This window comes from Balearica regulorum, chromosome 10 (genome assembly GCF_011004875.1).
Source record: "Balearica regulorum gibbericeps isolate bBalReg1 chromosome 10, bBalReg1.pri, whole genome shotgun sequence".
Classification (NCBI taxonomy): domain Eukaryota; kingdom Metazoa; phylum Chordata; class Aves; order Gruiformes; family Gruidae; genus Balearica; species Balearica regulorum.
Window position 1 is genome coordinate 16,541,985 of NC_046193.1, and position 22,334 is coordinate 16,564,318.

The 22,334-nt window shown below is 49.2% G+C and overlaps 1 protein-coding gene across 5 annotated transcripts in view; it reads right to left on the minus strand.

The window, feature by feature from the left end:
• The window catches only part of PRICKLE2 (prickle planar cell polarity protein 2), a 105,844-nt gene that overhangs the window by 36,375 nt on the left and 47,135 nt on the right, over window positions 1-22,334 (minus strand). Inside the window, exon 1 of one of the 5 annotated variants that reach the window (XM_075762332.1) lies at window positions 21,956-22,136. The exons of 2 other annotated variants lie outside the window; for them this stretch is intronic. The gene's annotated coding sequence lies outside the window, so the exon portion shown is untranslated. Of the gene's footprint in view, window positions 1-5,508; window positions 6,133-21,708; window positions 21,848-21,955; window positions 22,137-22,334 lie in introns of those variants that run through there. 2 more of the 5 variants (XM_075762334.1, XM_075762333.1) reach the window with 2 other exon arrangements.

Sequence of the window (22,334 nt, forward strand, 5' to 3'; positions counted from 1 at the left end):
CACTCGTTTCTTCTGGGATGGAAATAACTGGGCTGTATCAGGGAGCAGCTCCATCTCCAGACAATGCGAGGAGCAGGAATGCCACAGCCCGCACCGAGCCACGCAATGCCTTTGCTGCACTCCTGGCCTGGTTTCAGCTGGGATAGGATTAATTTTCTTCCTAGTAGTGGGTATAGTGTTGTGTTTTGGATTTAGGATGAGATTAATGTTGATAACACACTGATGTTTTGTTTGTTGCTAGGCAATGTTTACGCTGTCAAGGACTTTTCAGCTTCTGATACTGCTCCAGCACAAGAGGAGTGGACACGGCCAGGACAGCTGACCCCAACTGGCCAAAGGGATATTCCGTACCATATGACGTCATGCTCAGTATACCACTTGGGGAAAGCTGTCCGGGGGTTTAGACTGCGGCTTGGGAACCAGCTGGGCATTGGTGGGCAGTTGTGCTGTGCATCATTGTTTTGCAAATTCTGTTACTGTTATTGATTATTGTCTTTCTTTTCTGTCATATTAACCTGTCTTCATCTCAACCCATGAGTTTTACTCCCTCCTCGATTCTCTCCCCCATCCCACTGGGTGGGGGGGAGGGAGGTGGGAGTGAGCAAACGGCAGTGTGGTTACTTTAGCTGTCTGCCGGGTTAAACCACGACAGCTCCGTAATAAAGGATTTGCATGCATTTGTGCACACATTAACACGCAAGATTAGGAATCCCTCAAAAAGCAATTGTCTGCTGAGCTTGGATGGGGTGTGTAAAAGCCAAGGGACAATTCCCTTCCCACTCGGCCTAAGACATACAAGGCAGCCTGATTTTAGCCTGATTTTTTTTCCAGCATTGTGCCATCCTTCTGATTGCAATGAGGCTTTTGGCTCAGTCATCAGTCAGTAAATCACAAGACTTCTCGGAAATGGGAGAGGCTGAGGATTTGGGGCAGCTCATGTGACCCCTGAGCCTCTTAACAAGGGTGCCTTAACATCCCTGCCTGTTATCTCCTCCCCTCATTTGAGAGCTAATGAGGCATCTTCCCACCCTGAGCCAGCTCCAGCTACACAGACCGGTTTCTCAAGACCCCACAGGCAAGGCAAACATTTATCTACACTGAAAAGTTAACACAGTCCTTCACTCCCATAGGGAGAGCCCGGTGGCTCTTCTCCAGTAGGACACTGCTATCCCATTTAACAGACGGGAAAGCTGAGGGACAGAAGCAGGAGGTGCCCTGGGGCTGTGACTTCCCCACCTACTTCCTGAACATCAGCCTCACCAGAGGAGCCCCAAGCTTTTGCATTCAAAACAGACAGTTGGAGCTGAAGCTCTGACTCCTCCTCCAACTTCTCTTAACACCGTATTTTGAACCAAATGCTCCCAGTAGTCCCAGCGAGCCGCTGCCCATGGCCCCCTGTCCCACGGACCTCAGCTACAAAGCAGCATCTCTCTGGACAAAACATTTCTGCAACTTCACAGGTCTTCCAGAGTCACTTCATTTGGGAAAAAAAAACTATCAGCGTGAATGAATTGCAAAGACTTTTTGCTACCTGGGTTGAAAAGGAAGCTTAGTGAAAGCTTTTATCTGCCAAACTGGGGTGCAGGAGGCTAAGGGAGGTGAATTAGACACAGGCATTTACAATAGCAGCAATTCAAAGTCTGAGGACAAGGTGCCCTTGGTGGCCCGCAAGGATGGCCAAGGGAGGGCAATGCTCACTTGACCCAAGATGCTGTAGGAACAGCAGGCTTAAAAGATCAACATCAGGTGGTAGCAGCAGAGCAGGTAGCACAGTAATGCCAGGAAAGCAAGAAAGAGAGAAATAATACAGCAACCAAATTACTCCTACAGATGCAACTCCCCCAGATCTCGGTGGCCATAGGGCAGCATGTATAGCCGCACATCTCTGGAAAGGTCTGCAGTAGGTGGGGAGACACTGAGAGGATGGAAGAGTTGCAAGTCAGACTCTTCTCCATCTTCCCCATTCTTCTCTTCTCTACCCACTTGATTTGCTTGAGGCAAGTCAGATTTTCAGTGTTGCTTTATTTTTAATCCCCTCTGACCTCCGCAGTGCCAACAGCAGCAATTGCAAAGGTATCCAGGGTAGCGTTGAAGCTTTTATTACAAACCCCATTTCCACTGCTGGAAAAATTCTCCTCTCTGGCTGAAGTTGTCCAGCTCAGTCTCAGGCTGGAGACCAATTTTATTTTTAAGACTCTGTAAAAATTCTTTACCATTGCAAAAGTTATTCTTGCTTAATTAAGAAAGAGAAAGAAAAAAAACCAACCCCCAAAACCCTGAACTACCCCAGTATTCAGTATTGCCAGTGGCAGCCAAATATGAGCAAAAGCAGTCCAGGCGGATTTTCCAGTTGGTCTGCCTTCATGGTGAATCAGGACCATCAACTCCAGAAGCGGGTGGAACATCTGCCTGTGGGTCCCCACACCACTGTCTCCCTGCAGCACAGCCCGGGGCAGCCTCGGGGCTGCTTCCAATTTTGCTGTCTGTGGTCTCAGGCACCACGTGGCAGACGACAACCGTCAGCGCACAAGGCTGTGCTCCTTCCAGATGAGACCAAGAAATTAGGACAAAACACAACACAATGTAGAAAACCCCAAATCCCCCATCTGGGCTGTCTTGGTGCCCTCTCAGGAAAACAAAGAACCAGGACCACAGCCAAAAACTGTGGCCAGACCTCTCAGCAACATCCCAGGATGAATTAAAATATGACCAACCTTTCCAATCTGTGGCTAAATCACACCAGAGGAGCTGGGGTGCATCATGGGTCATTTCGGGGAGCCCCGGTGCACCCCAGCGCTCTGCAGTGAACACAGGTCCCTGCTCGGGCTCCAGTTGTGAGCAGGGTATAAGCTCCAGGGTGCTTAAACACCCTCCTGACCTGAACCACACTGCCAGGCTGCTCCCGTGAGCTCCAACCCCTGACACGAACCATGAAAATTCTGATACTTAAAGATGAGATGTTTAAATTAAGGGGTATTAATAACTTGGCAGATCTCAGAAGAACTCTCTGTTTGGAGCTCTCAAGATATTTTGCAGAAGATGCAAGTTGGGGTTTTTTTTTGTACTAGAGGTTAGACAGAGGTGGGCAAAGTGCTATACCCATGTGAGCTGCAGATCAAGCAAGGGAGAGAGAAAGAGAGAAGAGGAAAAATAAGGTACCATGAGCCCCAGCCTGTGCCCAGCCACGCTACCAGGAGAAAAGATGTCCAACAGGCTGCTCTGTCACATCCAAGATTATGGAGGCAGCCTGCCAGCTCACAGGCTTGCCACTCATCTCAACATATTTATGTTAGGGTTGGGATTTTTCCTCCTTAAAGGTCCAACTCTTGGCATACACAAATGATAACAACCACATATTTTACCCTGGTCATGGAGAAGAAACGCAAACCACTAGTTTCGAAGTTGAAGAGAAGCACAGGCTCGGTAACAGCGGTAACAACCCCAAAGCCAGGGGGCAAACAATGCTGAAGCCAATCTCATGATTTTGGAAGGCAGGGAGAGCCATGGGATGGGCTCACCTGGGAGCTGTGGACACCCGAGAGGGGTTTGGTGTCCCCCGTGGTAGGACAACCCCAAGCCCCTGAGAGCCCAGTGGGGTCCCTGGCTGGCAGGGATGGAGCAGGCAGCAGCAGGACCCTCGCCAAACTCCCTCTGGGCTGAGTTCAGCAGTGCTCCCCACCCGAGAGCCAATGTATGCCTGAGCTACCCCACCAGTTATCTTGTCAGATTTTTAATTATACCACTCGGTGGCTTTTCAGTCTAACAAGATACAGAGTTGTATCACAGTGGGGTTCTTTCTGCTGCTTAACTGAAGGAAGAAAATCACCTCCAAGCCTGGGGTTCTAGCAAGATTTAAGCTCTACCTCTGCACCCAAAACCAGCTCTCCACAAAGAAGCCTGGCTCTGTTCAGCATGTGGGTCCTCACTGTCTTCTCAAGTTTGCGTAATCCTGGTCTCTTCACAGGCAGTATTTATCTTCCTACCCATCTTTTTCCCCACCCTGGTCCAGGCTTGCAGCCCATCTCTCCAGCATCTGTCTGGGACAGACGGGCTAAGCCGAGCAGGTTCCCAGCGATCTGCCCTGGGCTGTAAGCGCTGTTTTAAGGGACTTCACCAGTTTGCATTTGCAGCATGACAAGCAGAAACCTCGGGAAGCAGTAAACATGTTGCAATTCGAGCATCTCCCAGGCCGTATGTCCTAAAGGAAAAACCTAGCTGATAGGCAAAATGCTCCGAAGCAGGATGAGCTAGACTGAAAACTGTAATTATTTCAAAAGTTGAGGCTTAGACAGCATCCCTTGAGACAGGCAATGCCAACCCGCTTGTGAAAGCAATCACTGCCAAGCCTGATCTGTGTATGTGCCGGCTAAGCCTCAGCAAGTCTGCCAACAGCAAGTGCACAAGGCTGGGGCATTTTGTTAAGCTGAATCAGGTTGGTAGAAAACATGCGACGGGAGAAGATTGAAATACAAAGCAAAATAAAATCTTGTTAGCTGCAGACAGTTTTACTTTACAAATCTTTATCGGAGGCTCAAGCCGGCACCCCTAGAAATACAACGCAGCGATGTGAGACATGTAAGTGCTCCCACAGCAGGTGGAATAATAGCGGAATAACAATAAGTCAGATAAGTTACAAGATACGAAAGCTAAAACTGAAAGGATGACACTGCATCTGGTGCAAATAATTATTTTGGCATTATTCTGTCCAGCACTAATCCTCAACGGCTCGAAAAGATTTAATCAGCACCGCCAAGGAATCATGACTACAAAACAAAGAGTAACTGGATTAAAATCTTTCCATGGTCACAGGTCATGTCTGTGTCACATCTGCTTAAAATGTTCCTTCAAGGAACAGGGAAAAAAAATAAAAAAGAAAGAGGAAATTTGACTTGAAAAGATTGCATTGAAAAATATAACCCCCAGGTTACAGTTCTAAGATGGTTTGTAGTTAGGCATTCTGGCATGAAAAAGAAGTATGCAGAAAGATTATTACTTTAAAACTCTCTATCCTCAGGAAGGCAAGACCACCAGAATAAACATCTGAACAGTAATGTCCTCATCCACAACACCAGCCTGCACGCAGTCTGCTTAGAAAACGCCCAGACAGCCCAGGCTTCTGGAAGCCGTGTTTACCAGAGCAATAAAATTAACACTGAGAGATGGGGATTCTTTAATACTTATCCCTATTCAGAGCCAGCTGAGAATTCCTGATTATTTTTAAAATGAAAAATCCATTACAGTGGCATCAGCATTTCTTCCCGACTTCCTGCAGCTGCAGAAATGCAATTTAACAATTAACCTTTCACATCCATAAACAACGAGAACAGCAAAGGCTGGGAAAAAAGCGCAGCCCCCCGTAGATCACCACCAACAGCACATCGAGCAAAGTTAGCAGGCAGCTACGTGCATCCACAGAATGCTGCTTATTCCTCCTCCTCCCCGCTACTTTCTATCCCTCCTAAAAATCCATGACAACTTTGAAGTCGCTGGCAAAAGACGGTTTCTTACCTGTTCCCACCGACGATGGCAGCGCAGGAGGAAAAAATCCAGCGGGTTGCTCAGCCGTCCTAGTTGTGCCAGTTGACTTTCGGCTGGTGGGCTGCTTCCAGGACCAGCCCCAGCACCGCAGTGCCATAAAGCATCCCAAGCTCTGCCCACCGCCCCGACACACGCAGCCAGGGGCTTTTGTCGGAGCTTTTCAGAGGAGGCACGCACCGACCGCGGCGCGTCTCCGAAGGAAACCTGGCGCGGAAAAACGTGCCATTCCTGCCCCGCGTCTTAAGCTTTCGCTTAAATTGCCTTGCCGTGAAATCCAGCTCCGGAGGGTGCCCCCCCCTCCACTCCCAATCCAAATGAAGCCAGCAGCTCCCCCCTCCAACCTGCCTTTCACTAAATGACCCTTCGAGGTGGCGAGAGGATGTCCAATTTGCTCTCGGAGCGCTAGGCATTAACGAGGAGAGATGCAGCCCGTGGAGAATAATTGCCGGCGCGGGAGCGGCGCGGGGCTCTGCTGTTGCATTGCTCTCCTCTCCTGCATGCTAATGAGCAATGATGTCAGCAAGCCAAAGTCACCGCATCCGGACCGCGCGCCGCGGCCCGGCCACCCTCCCATTTATTTACATGGAAATCAGCCCGCTCTTAGAAATCAATAAACCCTGTAGGCTGCTCAGGGAAAGGGAGAGGGGAAAAAAAAAAAATCCTTCTCACTGGTTCGCATGTGCGTGTTTCAAAGAGTTGGCTCTGCACCAGCAGCCCAAATTGAATGGTGTGAAGACACTAATTATCCTTCCCCAACTATCATCTTATTTGATGCTGACCGAATCGCAACTTGCTGTCAAACTCAAGGCACCGCTTCTTAGGTACGTGGGCTATTAAAGCAATGATCCGCTGGCTCTGAGCAACATATCATTTTTCTCCTGGCTTTCAATGCCCTCTTAATTATTTTCTGCAGTCATTTGCTATGATTCCCCACTGGTTTTCAGACGCAGCATGTTTGTGCACCAGCAGGGCTAAACATTCTGAGAAATACAAGTTATTAGCGTGGCATTTTTGTTACCGCATATTTTAATACATTTTCTTTCATACGGCCCCGAGAGATGCCCGATTCGCACCCTTTATGTGCGTCTCAGGTGAGTACCACGAGCCCCAGGAATACAGCACCCCAACGGGGATGCTGAAGCCTCCTTCCCCCGTGTTTTCCTCCCCTCGGAAAAGAAAAGAAAACGCAGAGAAGGAGCTACGCTGCCAAATCTCTTCTGCTGCTCTTAAAGCCCGTTGCTTGGGAATTAGGTGGTCACAAATGAACCTCTAATTCAAGTCAACCGGAGGAGAGCATACTTCTTAGTTTTTGCATTTGCAAAAAGTGAGTGAAATTCAAAAACCTAGTTTCTATGGAATCAGGAAAATACAGAAAGCAAATAAAATTTGTGCAACATGTAGTGCTTTTGTAGCACACTCCTGACTTTTGGGGTCTGGCTCTGGATTTCAGAGCCCTTGATTTTGGCAATATTAGCTATGTTTACAGAACACAGAAGGATGCAGAAACTACAGCTGCAAGTCTTTCTGCAGTCTCAAATGCCTTAAATTATTATTATTAAAGCTCATAAATTAGTTTTCATTATATGGAATTACACTCAAAACCTCAAGGGCGAGATCTTCAGCTGGGACAAACCAGCCCAGCTCCCCCTCAGAGCTGCCCCAACTTACCCCGGCCAAGCAAGACAGATCAAGAACGTGCAGAGACCTCATCTAGCTCAGACAAAAGAAAACGTTCATGGCTGTTGATGAAATATTTGAGCGTTTACAGTTGGTTTTTGTTTTAAATTAAATCTGCAGCTGCAAGTCCAGGAGCTGAGCACTGACCCTGTTACTGCATCCAGCTGGGTCAGACCTTCCTTTCAGGGAGGAAGGAGCAGCATCACCTCCACTTCTTCTGGGGGTGGTCAGAGCATTGAGAAGGGTCCCCTCCAACTCCTCCAACCACATAGCACAACAGAACTTGCAGGAAAAATCTCCCTGACCCTTCAGCTTCCTGAACTGGCGCATTTTGCCCCTTCCAGCTTGTATCGGCATTGCAGGCAGGCTGTCAGCTCACCTCTCTACGGTTAACGTGCCACAGCCCCGAGATGATGTATTTTCTTCTTTAATTCAGAACATGTTACTTACAACACAAAGAAAATGAGACAAAACTGAATTGGGGAAAAACAATAAAGAAGCCTGCTTATAAAAAGATAATGTTGAGCAGAAGGGCTGTAGAGCAGAAATTACCCTTGTCTACCGTAACAATCTTCCCTGGAAATGTATTGCTAAAAGCAGGCAGTGGTGGCTAGGGGCTGCAGCTCGCACAAAGAATACGTACCAGGTCCTGCAGGTGCTAATTTTCACCGAATATGTGAGTAAAATGCCTGGCTTTATCTGCATTAACTCTTAAGGAGTAAAGGCCCTTTAGCTATAAACACTTGGGAGCAAAGTGTCTATTAGTGCTCCAAGTGCCACTTGAGCAGGACCAGCAGCCAGCCCCGTGCTCGGGGGAAACGTTGGCAGGGCTCGAGTGTCCAACCCCACTTCTTGTATGACGTGCTCTGTTTAACTCCATCTACAGCAGCTGCGATCACCCAGCACCAGCCTGACATGATCCCACCGCAGGGTGGATGGTAGTGTCATCCCCACGCAATCAAGCAACCTACATCAAAGGTGAGCTCTGCTTGGCTGTCTTGGCCAACTGGATCATCCCCAAGAAAGAGATTACACCAGAAATTGCAAACTTTTAAATCTAAGTTGATCCACAAAGGTAAAATGGGAGTGAGAATCATGAGCTGATATAAAAGGTCAGTAAGGCCAATGCTTATAACATCTCAGCTGCATGGCTAGCTGTGAGCAGAAGAGCTTTGTGTCTCCAAACAGCATGTATAATCGTCATCTCTCCTGGCAGACTTCTTGTTCCAATACTTGCAAACCTACATATCCACAAAATCCAATGAACAGGTTCTTCTGAGAGAAGAAATCAGATTAGAAGCTGCCACGTTTGGACAGACAACTGTCTTAGGAAAGTGGAAATGAGCCTTCTGGCTTTGAAAGCTGCCGGTTCGTTGGCAATTGCTCCGTATTACCATTACCTACTGCAAGGCTTGTGAAAAGGTCATGTGTTGGAATAACTCCAGAAGGCACGCAAGATTTCTTGACGGATTCTGCACATTATGCAGGTGAAATGGGTGTTTCATTAAACAGCAAGGAGAATACCAAGACGGCAGAGCACATTATCAAAGGTCACGTGAAGGACTTTCACCATTATGAGGACAGATGTTGACAACTGCCAGCAACGAAGGGCTACTGAAATAAAGAAAGATCAAGCGCAGGAAGCCCTCGCTTCAGTGCAGAGGTGTGAGAGATGGACAACTCTTCTTGTAAAGGTAGCCACATTTTTCTGCCCTTTGCTGCTAGTTTTAAAGACAAACACCCAAACCCACTCAACTTTAAACTTTCTGCCATTAGCACAAACTCATCCCTACGCCTAATTTAACGTATCACTGTAAGAGCTCATGTTTCGTAAATGCTGTATTTTATCACCTTGGTGTATAGATCAGCCGTCAATCAATAGAACTCCACGTGACACTGTTGACTCTCCCCGTGACAATGAGCTACACAGCACGGCCACGCACAGCGACAGCAGACGGGTGTCCTCAAGGTCACCGAGCTACTAACCTGATGAATGTCAGATCAAGTTGCCTTTCTGAATTATTTAGTGAGCATCCTCTGCTGCAGCTTGCCAGGGCAGTGCACAGCACTGCTATCTTGGGGTGTCACAGAGGCTCCAGCATCCTCTGCCCCAAAATGCTGCCCACGGGGACGAAGGCTGTCCCCTGCGCCACGCGCACCACGAGCCTGTTCAGGATCGGTGGGATGGCAGGTCCTCCCCATCGCCAAGCCTGTCCCGGCTCGCAGCAACAGGCACAATAACAGATTACTTTCCCATTGCTATTTCTCCCCACAGAAATGCAGAATTGGATACTCACAGTGGTTTTTTTCCCCCCTCTGTTCCCACGCTCGCCCCTGTAATTTGCAGAGAAATCTCTGCTCGCCGAGCCAGCACTCCCTCCCCGGTGGCAGGACGGGCTGTGCCCAGCACGGTTCCCAGGCTGGGGACAGCCGGAGCCGCGCTCCCATGGCCACGGGGCAGCGATAAGCAGCAGAATGGGAGGCTGGAGAGGGCACGGCTTTGCAAACACCAGTGGGGAAAGGCAAGGTGATTGATGGCAAAAAGCTGTAGCAGAGAGCAGGGGAGGGAGAAGACCCTACGTGGCAGGGTCCAGCCTCACTCCTCCCAGCCAAATGCCTGGCTCTTCAGGAGACACATAGGGACGTGCCTAAGGTATGGGGAAAGCCCCTTGGAGAACTCAAGTCACGAAATACAGGTCAGGACATTAAATGAGGTTGAGGTCTCTTTTTTTCTTCTTTTTTTCTTTTTTCTTCATTCTTTTTAAGCAAGGCAGCAGACCCTCCCCATACCTCTCAAGGCCAGAAGCAGGGATATGTTCTCTCAAAGAAAAATGAGATGGAGGGAGGGGCAAAGACACCAACATCAGATGCAGATCATTAATCCCAAAAACTTGGCCTCCTCCGCTTTTCCTCAGGGCTGCCATTTGTACCCTCACGTGGCTGCTGCCCGAGACTGCGTGAGACAGGCCCTCTCCTCCTGCTGTCACCGCTGCTGCGTTCAACTCATTCTTCGCAGAGCCAGGGGTAAGGATCTGTGCTGTCAGTCTGCAAGGAAGAATTTAGTTTTTAAAACACGATCGAGCCCAGCAGAAGCTGACACAGAAGGGGAGGTACAGCCCATACGCACTGCGGCTGATTTTAGAGACAATTTTATGTATTTCCTACCAATTCACCCAGCGAGACAGATCTGACCCTCGCCGGCATCCTCCGGTGCACAGGCAGAGCGCGCGGCGAGGCAGCGGCTGTGAGCGCACCCTGTGCCGTCCATGTCCTCTGGCAGCACCCAACCACGGGGCGATGCCGCGGGAGGACCCGGCACGCTGCGCTGGCGCTCCCGAGCATCGCTGCCCTGTACCCTGTCCCCTCCCATGGCAAGGAACCCCAAAAGGACCCTCACCCCCCACACACCCCCAGTTTGCAGACCAGCACCGCACGCTCCGGTGCGACACGCGGAGCATGCCGCAGACGGCATTTCAGTCAATCACCATATCTCTTTCTCTCTCTTTTTTTTTTTTTTAATCACCTTAATGCAAGAAGCTTTAGAGAGCTTAACAACAATAAGGCTTTTCATAGCCTCCGGCTTTAACTCGGCACTACTATGTTTTTTACTTTTATATGTTGAAATCAAATTTCTAACCTAATGCGAACAACAATCTGAATGCTCATGTGGTTTTCTCCCCTTTACTAGCCTGATAGTATTCTTATCTGAAGACTTTTTAATAGTGTCCTTTAATGATGTCTACAAAAGCCTCATTAAAGCACTGTATCGTAATTTAAGCTAAATAAACTCAATGGAGTTATTTTTTTTAATGACATTTTTCTTGGGGCCTTTCCACGAACAATAAAGCGTTCACTGCAAATATGTTACGAAGGAAACGCATAAATCTTCAGCTTATCTGGTGGTATGTTTTCCAAAGATCTAAACCTTTGATCAGCAACAAATTAATTTTCCATTTACACAAAATAGAAGATGTATTTCCAGGATAACCAACTAACCCTGCAAGTCTGCATTAACATGTGCCTTGGCAGCAGCTCAGGACTCCCTCGCTGCCGCCCTTCTCGCTGCCTGATGCTGTCAGGGTCGCTGTCATGTTAGATGATTTTTATTTTTATTTTTTAGCTTCAAACCTGTCTAATAGGGTGTTTCGGGTCAGTGGTTATGCCCTGGGGATTTCTTGCCTTTGCTAACAGAGTTCCGCTCTGCACCAGCCATGCACCACCCGGTGTCCCCCCCCTCAAAAGCCGTGCGTCCCCCAGGACCAGAGCACGGTGCTCAACCCTCTCCATGCTCAGAGCCAAGTCTGCAGGCAGCCCAGAGTCCCAGCCAAGCGACACAAGTCCGCACCGTGCGCACCCTCTCTGGCTGCCAGCGGGATTTCGGTGCTCCCCTCGCCCTGGCCAGGCACCACGAGAGCCCCCGCTCCAAGCCAGGCACCGCAGGCAGGTCCTGGGACTGCACAAACCTCTGTCCAAGCTCCTCAGAAGCCAGCGATGGTTTAAACAGCCGTGTTTCTGCTCCCACCCAGGACAGACACGGCTGCCTGCTCTTCGCCAGCTAAGAGAAAAGACCTGCTTGCCACTTGTTCCCAAACTCTGTTAAACGCAGGGAGGTGGTAACTCCAGCACGTTTTTGGATCCACCCGATGCTCCTGTGATATGCTGCACTTGTATGGGAGGAAATCATGCACGCTGGTCGTGAATAGAAATGGGCTTTCACGATGGCTTTGAGGCTCTTAAATTTCCCAGTGTATTTGCAAACGCAGGGAGATTGGCTGCGGTCTGGAACGCGCCTGTGTCCTCACGCTGGGATACCCACAGCCTCCTAACCGCTCAGTGGGAAGAAAGGTGCCAAAACAAGTTTTTATTTCGTACCTGCTAGTATGAAGGAGACCTGGATGATATGAAACCAGCCAGCACGAGCAGAGGGACTGGCGCACGTTGTTTCGGTCCACCCCAAACTCCACCCATTACAAGACTTCTACAACCCAGCTAACCTTGATTTTAAATAAAAAAAAAAAAACAATAAAATGATGAAAAGTGGCATCTCCGTTTAGGCCTGGGTGCTGCCCCTGCCCCAGCCCCCTTAGGACCACGGCCCCGCGTCCTGCCTGGAGTGCACAGAGCAGCCCACCGTGCCTCAGGCTGCGGCGAGGTTTGCAGCCTGGCTGTCCCACTGGCTGAAGCTGGATGGAGCTCAAGTGTCCCCGAGACAGCCTGGCACTGCATGGAAATGACAAGAGATGTTTGCTATTCTTCCCTTTGTTTTAATTAGTAATAACAATTTGTTATCATGGCTTGACATTTGTTCATACTTAGGAATAAATTGCTTTCTCGAATGATACGCTGAGATTACAACGGGCTTTCTGTGTTTGTGTTGGTTTTAGTAGCTCATAACAAACCATGAAATTCATTACTCTTGCCACAAGCACCCACGAGATGTGCCAACCAGGGTGTGATTTATACACAGCTCGACTCATGGAAATTAAAAGGTTTTAATGTTGCCTGCAAGAAGTCGTCAAGGGTTTGAAATTTTATACAGCTGAATTACAAAAAAAAAAAATAAAAAAATCTCAGGCACAAGCTACTGCACTGTTTCATCTGCCTAAGGAGCCTTAACATTGAGGTCCGGGTAAAAATAATTCGCTAAACATTAATTAAGCATATAGTTTGAACAGCCTTTTCAGTGATAAGCTTTCTGGCCTGCAAGTTACTTCGTTCTACGAAAGCAAGACATTTAACAGTAAAACTTCTCTGCTACAATATAATTCGGCAAAATGAAAGCAAGCACTGGCAAGCAGGCTGTGCCTCACCACCCTTAATGGGAAAGGGCTGTCAGTCATACCCCAGTCCCACTTCTCCACGCTGTGTCAAGCCTTGTACATCAAACCCGATATACAAATCGCCAGCCCCATCAAGATCATTAGAGCCGCTCAGCCCGTCAGGGAAAGGTCAGCACGTCGCTGGCTGACGGCTGCCTGCTCCAAACGCAGCATCAATCACAGCCCTCATCAAAGGCGGCCGCGGTGGCGAGAGCGCGCAGCTGGAAACCCGCATCCCTTCCTCGTATAACCTGTCATCTTCGAAACCCGCTTCCCTTCTCGTAAAACATGGCCACACTTTTATCTTATCGCGATCTACAGGAAAATGCAACGAAACCGGCTGCCGTAGAACGGGGGGGATCAGGACCCGCAGGGAGGGATTAAGACCGTATCAGGAGAGGGCCGGCCAGAAGCGTGTCCCCTGGCTCCAGCGCTGCTCCCTCCTCCGCAGGGTGCCAAGCTGTCCCCGCTCTCCGGGACGGGTCCCGTGCAGGCAGCATCCCCAGAGCATCCCTCCTCGCTGCACAAGCCCTGCCCCGCGCACCCGGTCGCAGTCTCTAGCGAAGGGTCAAAGCCACCCTGCAAGGAGAAGCTGGTTGCTGCCATCGCAGCCACACCGAGGCATGGCTTGCAGATGTCCCCAGGCAGGGGACTTCAGGGGTGCCCTGCACTCACAGAGACACCAGCATCACCGTGCCGGGCTGCTGCTGCTCTCCGCCAGCCTAAGCCTCAGGCGTGGTGCTCCCAGCTTGTACGAGCCCACGAGGGCATCCTGCCCACAGCTCGAGCACCAGGAAACCCCATCACTCGCGTTGAACAGGGGGACACCGGCATTATCGAAAGCTATTGCTCCTGTCAGCCATCGCTCATTAAACACGCTCAAAACCACAGGCCATTTCTTCCTCTTTTTTTTCCTCTACCACGCTGTGCTGCATGCAGCATTATCTTCAAAGGGCGAAGCAAACATGTTTGCTAAACACGAGCAGACTAAATACATCAGCCTTTTAGAAGCAATTATTGCTGCTACAGATTTAGTGAGCCTCATTGTCTCGTGGTTCAGAAAGCATGCTGCTGGTGGCTTTGGAGGGGGCTGTTCCTTCAAAGCGAGTGTCCTGTGAGGACGAGTAACCTCTCCCCAGTGAAATAAAAACCAGGTGGGCATCCAAAGGAGCAGTGCTTTCTTTTTACTGAGCATTTAACTTACAGTGTCTCCTTGCAACAAAAGAACAGCAGTTTGGGGGTCAGCTCAGCTGCTGCCAGCGGGTGCACTGAAGGCAAGGTCAGCCAGGCTCCCACGGCAGAGGAGCGAGGACGTTTCTGGAAAACAGTGGATTCTCTTCTAGGTTAGAGCTGGGAACCTTCCTGCAGTGTGCACAGACTGGAGAGGATTGCTCTGACCGGTATTTAGACTGGTTGTACTGGTACAGCATGGAAAATAAAATATGGAGGAAAAAAAGGCAATGAGGCAAGTGCTGGACATCATCCTCTTCCCTCCATCCCAAACAGGTTCAGATGTTCCTGACCAGGGTGACTCACCAGGCCAAGATCCCTGGAAACGTGGAGTTGCAGAGTCAGCGCAACGTTCACCTTTCTGGGCCTTATTTCAGGGCAAACAGCTCAATCCCAAAAATTCCTTCTCTGCGCAAACCGCGATCATTCCCTTGTATTAGCGAGGGGAAGCGGAGGGGGAGTGCAGTTGGGCTCCCTGCGGTACATAAGCCCTTCAAACACGTATCTCAAAAAGATGAGCAACCATGGATGGCCAAACAGACAGATGGGGGCAGGAGAAGGGAAGCTCACAATACCAATGAGACTATTATAATTAGTGTAATAAGCAGCAATCACAGCTCAACAGCTGCCTTCCCCTCCCTGAGCGTCTGCTACACACACCGGCACAAACCGATGGCCAAGAAGGATTTTGACACTTGCTGTACTCTGAACAGCTCCGCTTCAAAAAAGTTTTGACTTTGGTAAACTTTTTGTTCCACATAAGATGCCGAGAAGAGCATGTTCCTGCTTTCCCAGCCTCTCCACCTTCACCTGAGCAAGCAGCGCCCTGTGCTTACAGAAGGGTCATGAAACTACGTTTAATTTTGATGTCAACTATGATTTTGCATGTGGCTTAAACGAACAAACAAACAAAACCCAACCTGGTCACCTTTAAGTTGAGGCAAACCTGCCATACTCAACTTTCTGAAGTGCCTGGAGCATCATGACATGAACCATTCTACAGAAAATGGCAAAACATGACAAAAATCCATTTGCCGTGGGCATATATCCATCCTCCTCTGATGGGCACATGTCCAACAGCCTTCTCTGAAGCATCTCTAAAGATAAAATTCCTTTGAAACACACTCGTCCCCATCCACGCCAGGGTTGCAGAAAGTTGGCAGTGAGCATATTGCACAGAAAAATTCTTTACAGCTCACCAAAATCCAAAATCCAAAGCAGCCCTGCTTTAAAAAAGGGGACTTCTCAATAGGAGAATATTTTAGAGGACTGGAAAGCAGATATAGCGATGTAACTGGAGTGCAGTGATTTTTTATACCAACGGTTAACTGGTTTGGAAATGTATTTAAAATGACGAGGTAGATGTTCATTTGAAATCAGTTGGGGATGTAGGTGAAAACGCCGCTTTCACAGGCAGGCGTCTCACCGTGCCGCGGTGCCTCCCCCGCACCGCTCCTGGTTGTGGTCACAGCTCAGAACAGCCAACATCAGATACGCTTGCTGCTCCGCTTCAGATTTGTGCACATGCTACAAAATTCACGTGAACCTTCTCCAAATTTGGGGGAGCTGAGGACTAAGGTCTCCAAAACATCCTCTGGTACCTGGAAAAACCACTTGCTGCTGCTGCTTTGCTCATTTTGGGGAGCCCACCGCAAGGGAAAAAAGGGACCTGCTTTACTCGTGTTGCTCCACCACCCTCAGCCCTACCCAGTTTTAGGGGCTGGATCATCATCCACAGCCAGCGTAGGGTTTGCAAAGTCACTTATGTGGCAGGCTATGGGCCCTAAACTGCAAAATACACTGCAGCTTAGACCCAGACTAATTCTGAATCATTTCTGGTGTTCGTGCTCCAGGAGGGATTGCTTTTCTCGGTTCCTTTCTGCCACCCCTCGGTCTACAGAGGTGGTCAAGGGAAGCAGTCAGACGTTTGGGCCTTACTGGATATTTTGGCTGTAGTTAAGGATTCAGCTCCCACGGATTTTCAGTGGGTGTTAGACACTGAGAACGTGTCTAATGTGAAGATGTTCGGAGGTGTGAGCTCTAAGCAACAGACTGTTTTCTTAAATGAAAAAGAAAATGCTTAAGTGTTTAGGGAAATGAGAACATGGAGACAACAAATAAGGACAAGCTTGGAAAGCAGAAAATGTTTACGTTGAAGAAATTTAACCCCTTGGTGAAAGAAGCCCCAGCCAGTCTGGGCAGGAGGTCGCAGGAGTAACTCTGCAAACAGGCGGTGGGTGATCTGCTGGAACCGGGATGACAACAAACACCACGCCGAACGGTTAAAAACCATGACGTGTGATGCCAGAACAAAGATTCCTTTAACTTCCCAGTGCAAAGAAATGCATTTGTACTTCCCTGACAAGCGGCACGTCAAAGCAACAAGAGGAGCAAGACCTGTTTGCTGTGACTCTTGATCCTCCTCGGCCGGGACCCGGCTCACCACGGGGACCATCCCCAGCAGCTCCCGTGCCCTCCCCATCCGCACACCTTACCGACCAGTTACGCAGCCAAAGGGTAAGCGGCGAGCTAGCCAAAGGCATCTACGCGGGGTGCTGCAAGGCATCGCTTTACGCGAAGCGACAAAACGCGACACGGCTGAGGCGCAGTGAGAAGCGCTCCGTGCTGCGCGCCCGGCACGAGCCGCATGACTCTCGTGACTGTCATCGGGAGCGACAGGGCTCCTTTCTCGTGCACAGGGGGAAAAAGGTATCAGGAAGCAAAGAGCATGGGTACGGCCGAGCCTTTCGCTCGCTGCTCTGCTCTAAGGTGCCAATGGAAATTAATGGGGCTTTCAAGTACATAAATGGATTGCAGAGACATCTGCAGTGAGTCTATTAGCTAATTAGTCAAGATTAGCATTTATTTTATCCAACAGGCATTCGGGTAAAGGAGGTAGTTCTCTCATATCTGCATATGGCCCTTTTGCACACGTTAAAAGTATGACAACGCTCTCCCAGTGCAGTAATACCAAAACAAACTTTCTGTCCCCCACGGGGGGAGCCTGAGCTGGGCACGCTTCTTGCTGTGGCTAATGGCATGGGATGAGGCCAACATCACAGACACAAACCTTCGGCTCCAAAGCCCAAATCTGGCAGACCAGTGCAACCAGTACAGCCTTTGGCATGAGCTCGGGGCCAGTCTCAGGCTCACACTATGATCTAGAACAATCTGACACAAGACCCTGTCTCATCTCAAAGGAATATTTAATCCATCAGCCTGCCACTGCTTCAGACCTTCCTCCTACTGCTACGGGAAGTCTCATGTCCTGTGCCGTGATCCTGCACCTGAGGATGCAACGGCTGGCAAATAAACATATTTCAACCACTTAAGTAGCTTCACTTAATAAACGTTAAGAAATGCTTTAGATTTATAGCACCAGAGTAATTTGATACCTTCCACCCTGTTAACAAAGCAAGCATTAATGCCATTTTGTCATCAGTTCTAATCTTCCTGGCATCATTTCATGCCCCCGGATAACTCACTCTGTAACTTGGTACCTACAGTGGGTGTTGGACACAGGCCCCCAGCCGATTTCCAGTGCCCCGAGAACTCAAATCTCTGCTAATGCCAGCCCTTTACAGCGACTCAGACTTGAGAAATCTGAAAAGGAGACACACGAAGTCACTTAGGCTTATCTCTCTGCCTGCCTGCAGATCAGGGGTTCAGCGTCAGCCGCTTGCACTCACATAAGACACAGCAGTCAGAAAAATCAGACCCAAAGTATTTACCTCGAGCACTTTTAGAACTGTGAAACGTTTGCAATTCTGCTTACTACTGCAACTCCAAATGCAATGCGAGCTCCAAGGAATGCATCGGGGTAACAAAGCAAGCGTTCATGCCCTTCCTTCGCTGCAGCTCTTTTCGAGTCTACGGCTGTGTAACACAGACTCCAATTCTCCAGACAGCTTTCCTGCACTGCCCAGTGCCAACACAGTGAAAATGTTAATGAAAACCATCCTATAAATATTTAATGCCCATTTTCCTGCGAGTCCTGCTGTGATTAAATAGCCACCTCATTACCCAGGCCCACCTTTCTTTCATTTTTATCTTTGTACAAAATACCAAGAGTTGGAACTATACCCATGTGAATGAACTGCTGGAAACATTGCTGCATAAACCAACACCAACAGGACAAAATCCAAACACAAACTTCCATGGAATGTAAAGAGAAATTTAACCCTGTCAGAGCAAATATTCCATCTCAGCTACCTCCCCCCAGGATTTGCAGAGAAAGAAAAGCAGAGGGGACAAGCCAGCAATATACTTTCTTTTTGAGTGCAGTTATTTGTCTGGTTTCATTGTATTTTGCCATTGTATTTGGAGGTCCTGGTCACAACGGGGTCCACTGGACATACCGTCCAGATATGGGCATCCCTGGGTACCACCCCGGGGCTGGCTCTGCTCTGACACCAAGCCCTGAACTGCTGCAGCAGGAGCTCTGCTGTTCCCCCCCATCTGAAGCTTGGAGGATGTCCATGGTTTGTCCGAGGTTGCACAAGCAATCCAGGACAGACGTGGAAGGGAACATGGATCACCCAGAGGCGACGCCGTCACTGCTCTGGCATTGCAACATCTGTGACGCTCATCCATGGCGTCCAAAGCACAGCTGACCACACAATCCACCACGCTCACATTTGCAATGTCACGACAACCATTTAGGAATGGTGATATAAAAATACCAGGATATTGCTTTCTGAGCCATTACAAATAATATATTCGAGTCCTTCCCACCAACCCTCAGCTGAGAAGCTATTTTGCAAACCAAACCAAAAGCTGCAATTCTCCTGGGATCACCCGAGACCACGAGAGGAACGCCGAGAGCCCAGAGTCAGCCAGCGCAGGCAGCAGGGCTGGCAGCACCAGGTACGGGGTTTGTGCACGCTGCCAAACGCGGCGCGTGGCATTTTGACTGCTGCCATCCAAGCACGTCCCGGCTGGAGCGAGCGCGGCGCTGGAGACACATTCGTGCCGCTCCCCAAGGCTCTGCAACACGGGGCGATGCTCTGGCTTTCACACGGCCATGGGAAGGGTTTCTTCTGAGAGAGAAACGGCATACAGTCCAAATTCACACCAAAACTGCTAAAAATATAAAAGACCTGAAGGAATAAATCTCATGTATGTCAGAACTTTTGGTAATTCCTCCCAAATACATAATTTTTTGGCACAGATGCTGAAATGTAACTGGAGGGCAAGCATTTAGTTCTGTTTTAGCTGGGAGAGTCCCAACTTATGTCTCTCCAATTTATATACGGAAGCAGGCTCATTACGCAATATGTGTTTCAGCGAGTTCTGCATCAGGGAGGGTGTGAAGCTAAGGCTAACGAGGGGAATATCATTAAGAGCAATAAATGGTATAAAAGCATGAACAAATAGGCTCGTGTGAAGCACTGGCTGCTGTTACATGTATCACAAGGAGTCTCCAAAGTGATAAATTCCAGTCTACTCTGAGATATGGCAGAGAGGGCAACAAACGGCGTGTGTGGGCAAATCTGGTGAAGAACTGGTGCCAACTGGTGAGGCTGCTTGTGCAGTGCTGTGCAGAGACACCGGGTGGTCAGCGCACCAGGCGCTAATGCATGGCAATTTAAAGGCTGCCGGAGATTATAAAAGGTACATTTTTCTCCTCCAGAACTGGCCCCGAGACACCACCCTGTCCCCAGCCTGGTCACTACACACAAACAGAGCATTCAGAAGACCACTTTGACGTGTTTTGCTTGTCTGCACAACACTGATGCCGAGAATAAATGTACATCTATACTGTCACATTTAAAATTCACCGCCACCAGGAGAGCCAGCCCCCAGGAATCACCACCACCCATCTCTTGGCGTCACATCCGCAAACACCGACACATTTCCATGGCCAGCCTGAAACGGCTGGCTGCATTTATATGTCACCACCTCCAGGAATAAAACGATGGTGCCATTGTGCTCAACCCCTGGAAGCAGTTTGCTTCCAGCCCCCCAAAGCATCTCTGCTGGGGAAGGACCTGGCGGTGGCAGGCAGGATGCTCCAGCACCGCTGGCATGGTCCCCTCGTCACGACTGCACAGACCCCCGATGTGGCAGCACCAGGGAAGCCAGCTCATCTAAGCTTCCTTATTGACCTAAGATGAGAGCTGCCTTTTGGAGAGGAAAAAAGCCTTTTAAAACAGGGGGAGGGGGTAAAAAAAAAAAAAAAAAAGGAGCTGCTTTTTTTTTTTTCTTTCTCTCCTCTGGGTGAACAAATAGACTCATTTAAGGTGCAAGTAGATCAAGTAGCTAATTAAGGAAATAACCAATAACTTAATCAAGATCATTAGAGGAATCAGCATGTTGCTGCCATTATTTAAATGGTAGCAGAGCAAAAATATGCTCATGCAACCAGAGCCTTCAAAACCTCTGGGCGGCCCAATCTACATGCTGGGAGGCTCCCATGTCACCCCACTGCTGGTGCCAAAGCCACTGAGGAAAATATTCAAATCTCCTGGTAATTTCCTGCAGACAGAACATTTAATCATCCCCCAGCTGCCACCGCAAAAGTCCTGAGTGAGTGATTCTCACGTTGAGAGAAATTTGCCGTAAGAAGCAGCACGGTCTTCTGCCCCGGGATGCAGCCCCTGCCCGTTCTCGGCAGAGGAGGGGGAACAACCCCTTCACAGAAATAAAGTCAAATACGTTGGGCCATATGCATTTTGCTTTTGGCAACTTGTGCTAACTTTGTTCCTCAGCGGCTGCTCCCAGGACGCACGCTGTGACTTCTCTAACCCCCCCAGAAGGGGTGTTTGCACACCACGTCTCTCTCTCTAATTACTCCACCAGTTGCACAGATAAAACATCTGCTGGAAGAATGAAAGAATCCTAAAGCACACAAATAATTTGCACTGCCTAAACAAAGGCAAACAGAGGATGCTGTTTAACACCCCCAGCCAGCAAACAGCCCCAGGACCTCTGCCCAGAGCGGGTGTCAGGCAGGCCGTGTGCTCCTCTGCCTTCTCCGGCAGGACTAAAGCCCTTTTTCCAACCAAACATCTTGTTTGTCACTAACTCAGCCTCCTATCTGCTTAATTCCTAAAGTATCCAAAAGCAATTGAATTGAACAGGTTTGATAAAGTACTTAGAAATCTTTGTTTCACTTAAAAGAACCCTTTGTTTTGCCTCAAAGGAATTGGATGTTTTCTCCTGAATTCATGTGAACAAAGACAAAAAAAATCCAAAAGTTAAAAATAACCCTTTATCCTGTATTAAACACAGCTGCCAATGCCAAATTTGCATTTTGTCATTCTGCACAAATCCTTGCAACAGCTGAGAAGACACACAGCACGTTTGGAAACCCAGAGCTGAAGATAAGCTCCAGCCTCCCGCAGGGTTTTACTCTTCGGAGGTTTTTCGACAGAGTAAAAAAAGCAGGAGCGGCTCAGGGGCTGGTGAGAGAAGTCACATTTGCATCAAGTAAAAGTTTTACTGAGTCCTCTGGGTCAGATATTAGCAAGGGATACGGCACATCGCTGCTCCGGGGGGGTGGCGGGGTTGTGCCTGGCCCCCAGCAGCCCCTGCCTGCCCCTGGGCTCTGCCTGCAGCGAGAAGCGGCGCTTGCAAAGACAGGCAGGAATTCGAGCCGAAAAAGAAAATCATTTCCCAACGCAAACATTTGTACAGCATTTAAAGCGGCTTATACTTTCGTAGGCTATATATCGAGTGCGATTACTTACCCAGGCTAAATAGGCATTCACTTTGCAGGCTGGAAAACCCCCATGTAACGAGTGAAGGAAGGATGGGCAGGATGGGCAGCGGCGAGGCGAGCGCCTTCGGTGCTGTGGACTGTGGTGCATCCTCCGTCGGCGGCGGTGCCCGGGTCGGAGGCTGCCTGCGTGCCGGCGGGCGGCTGCGGTCATCCGGGGAGGGAAAGCTCCCCGGCTGCTGCCCCAGCTGGCGGAGTGACGCCCATCGCAGTTCTAGCTTATTGGTGAAAATCGTAAGCCCTAATCCAATCCTGTCCCTTTATCCAAATTTAGCTCTCCACGGAGCCAACATCCCTTCCAGTTTTGACTAGCGGTATGAAAGCAAAGTTACCTTGCCAATATATAAATC